The following is a 3527-nucleotide window of genomic DNA, read 5'->3' as shown; positions in this document are numbered from 1 at the left end:
TATTCTGAGTTCATTTTATTTGTGGGGTTTCTTTTCATTTTAATTTCTGTTTTATTAATGTTTACTAAATCTTTGGTTTTCCTCTTTTTTATTTTAATGTGAAAGTGTAAGAGGACATCAAATGACGGGTATCATTGCTGATGTCACATGGAGCTTGGCTAAAAGCCGAGAACACCAGAAAGATGTTTATTATGCTTTATTGAATACACAAAGGCTTTTTACTATGTAGATCATGACAAACTGTGGATAACATTGTGAAGAATGGGTATTCCAGAACACTTTATTGTGCTCATGAGGAACCTGTACATAGACCAAAAGACAGACATTCCAGCAGCAGAAGGGAATACTGAATGGTTTAAGATCAGGAAAGATCTGTGTCACGATTAAATCTTTTCACCATACTTATTCATTTGACTTGACAGCACTTAACAACAACAAAAAATCAGTCTGAATGTTGAACAAATTATTCAGAAAGGTAGATTATATGAAGAAGAATATGGCATCAGGATTGGAGGAAGACTCACTAACAACCAGAGCTTTGCAGATGATACAATTTTGTTTGCTGAAAGCACAGAGGACTTAAAATACTGATGAAGACCAAAGATTACAGCCAGTATGGATTGCACCTCAGTGCAAAGAAAACAAAAATCTTCACCACTGGATCAATAAATAACATCAAGATAAATGCAGAAACGATTTGTCAGAACAAAGTTATAACATACTTCATTTTGCTTGGATCTACAATCAACGCTCAGGAAAGCAGCACTTGAGAAATCAAATGATATACTGCAATAGGCAAATCTGCTACAAAAGACCTCTTTACAGTATTCAAGAGCAAAAATCTTGGTTTGAGGACTAACTCATGGTATTTTCAATTGTTTCATATGCATGTGGAAGTTGGACAATGAATAAGGAAGATTTTAGAAGAATAGATGCATTTGAATTAAGGTATTGAAGAATATTGGAAGTACCATGGACTGCCAGGAGAAACAAATCTGTATTGAAAGTGCAGCCAGAATGCTCCTTGGGAGCAAGGATGCTGAAACTTCAGCTCTCATACTAGGGACCAGTTCCTGGAGAAGGACATCATGCTTGGAAAAGCGGAGGGTAAGTGAAAAAGTGAAAGACCTCCCCCATAATATGGATTGATGTGGTGGCAGAAACAATAGGCCTAACCATAAGAACAATTGGATGACGCAGGACCTGGCAGTGTTTTGTTCTGTTGTCAATAAACTCGCGATGAGTCAGAACCAACTCAGTGCATCGACAAGTAAAAAAGTAATGCTACTAAGATTCCAGTTCATATGTAGATTTATTCCCAACAAAAGTTGTTCAAATATATCTCTGCAATTAGTGGATAGCTGCAGACCAGTTCTCTCTGTAATATACTTGTCTTAGTCTTGTTAGGAGGCCTCAAAAAAAGGTCCAATTCAAGCAGTGGCTTTCAAGGGATCTGTTGTTGTTAAGTTCAATGGAGTAAGATTGGACTCATAACAATCCTGTATAGGGTTTTCAAGGAGCAGCTGGTGAGTTTGAACAGCCAGTTTTGCAGTTAGCAGTCTAGTACTTATCCTACAGTGTAAGAAACATTTTTAGTTTGTTCAAACGGACCTTTTGGTCCAGTGTTTTATCCCACAGTGCCACGTCAGGAAAACAGCAGGTCCCAGGGATCTGCTGGGCCAGTTAAATTCAGGGCAGAAAGATCAGCTCAAAAGCCTACGTGGATTCTTTTTTTTCTGGATCCCAAAGGTGTACTCTTGATAGATTTTCTTGGAGGACATAAGATGATCATGGAAGGTTAATAGGAAAAAGTTTTCATGAAATTTAAAATTACATTGGTAAGAAAAAGGCCAGAAAAGTTGCACTGAGGAATTTTATCCCCCATCAAAATGCATTGTTCATTCTTCGAGGGTAGGCATGGGTTGTCCTACAAGAATTTGATTGGGAAACTATATCCCATCCACCCTATAGCCCTGACCTTGCCCCTCCAGACTTCTTTTTATTCCTCACACTCAAAGAATATTGAAAAGGAATGCAATTTGAGTCCCTTGAGTATGTTAAAACCACTATTTTGATATAGTATAAATCAAAAAGTGCAGAATTCTTTGGGGGAAGAGTTAAAAAGATGGAAACACTGCCTTCAGAAATGTGTACACCTATGTGGAGGATATGTTAAGAAACAATAATTTTACATTTTGATAGTTTTGTTTAATAAACATTTCTATGATTTTTGTAGCAATACTTTTTTTTTTCCTTTAAAAAGAATTTTATTATCAACAATTTCATTAACAACTTGACTTTAAAGAGCAGAGTTAGAAAAAGGTCACCAACTGGATTTCAAATATGTGACTATTATGTGCCTTTTAGAATGTGATTATTTACTGTGGTCATACTATATCTGTCTTACCATTGTGTGTTTAGTGTTTGATGAACAGATAATTTGACCCTTTAGTTCAAAGTTCTTCATCTTTAAAGGAACCATATTTTAAGAACTATGTGCAAGAGAAGCTTCATTTGCACTTTGACATGATTTAGATGAAAAGACCTAGACTTTGAGCTAATGCTATAAAGAGATGAGATTTTAAGATTACTAGGAGAAGTTAATATATTTTGCTTGTAGGACAATGTAAATTATTTACGATAGGTGGTAGGACTATGTTGGATTAAGGAAATCCACAAAATCTTGATTCTCTCCTCATTGCGGAAAACAAAGTTGTTGATGTTGACCCTATGTGTGCCAGAGTAGAATTGTCTGAAGTAAATTGCCAAGCCTTTTTTCTGAGACAGCTCTCAGTGAAGTCAAATCTCAGATGTTTCAGTTAGCAGTTTAGAGTATTAACCATTTGCTCCAACCAGGGAGTCAACTGAGGTCTAGTTTCTCTTACCCTGAAACAGGGTTGGCATATGAGAGTTTTAATTAATACAGTATGGTCGAGGTAATATTAATGTTATCTCTGGTATTAAGACTTGAAGAAAACTAGAACTTTTCACTTTGGTCTGTTGACCCCCTGAGCCATCCTGTGAAAAATCACCTCAGAGACATCCCTACCAAAAAAGCACATGTGAGCCACATTGAGAAGCTGGAGTGAGGCAAAGAGAAAGAGAGATTTTTGTCAGCTTTCACCAGCTGAGATACTAGACATATGAGTAAAGTCAATCCTTCTTAGCTGTGCTCTTCCTTCAGAATAAAAGGTTTAAAGTCACTAAACTTTGGGGTACTAGTTTATTATACAGCAACAGATAATCACAACCCTATGTGATTCTATGTAGTTCATAGTTGCTATGCAAATTGTGTCATGTGACAAATTTTTACCAACAAAAATGCAAGAAGAAATGATATATTACTGCTCCTTTGAGACAGTTCAGAGTGCAAGGTCGTTCTCCACTATACTTTCTCTCATCGACAAAAATAGCAATGAAGGACCAACGTATCTTACACTGAAAAAAGAAAAAGCAAGGAAAGTGGTCAGACTCATTTTTTGGGGGGGGAATTGTTAAAGCAAATGTTGAGAATTTGAATAGTTAGT

This window comes from Chrysochloris asiatica, unplaced genomic scaffold (genome assembly GCF_000296735.1).
Source record: "Chrysochloris asiatica unplaced genomic scaffold, ChrAsi1.0 scaffold00129, whole genome shotgun sequence".
In the NCBI taxonomy this organism is placed as follows: domain Eukaryota; kingdom Metazoa; phylum Chordata; class Mammalia; order Afrosoricida; family Chrysochloridae; genus Chrysochloris; species Chrysochloris asiatica.
This window is presented reverse-complemented; position numbering follows the sequence as displayed.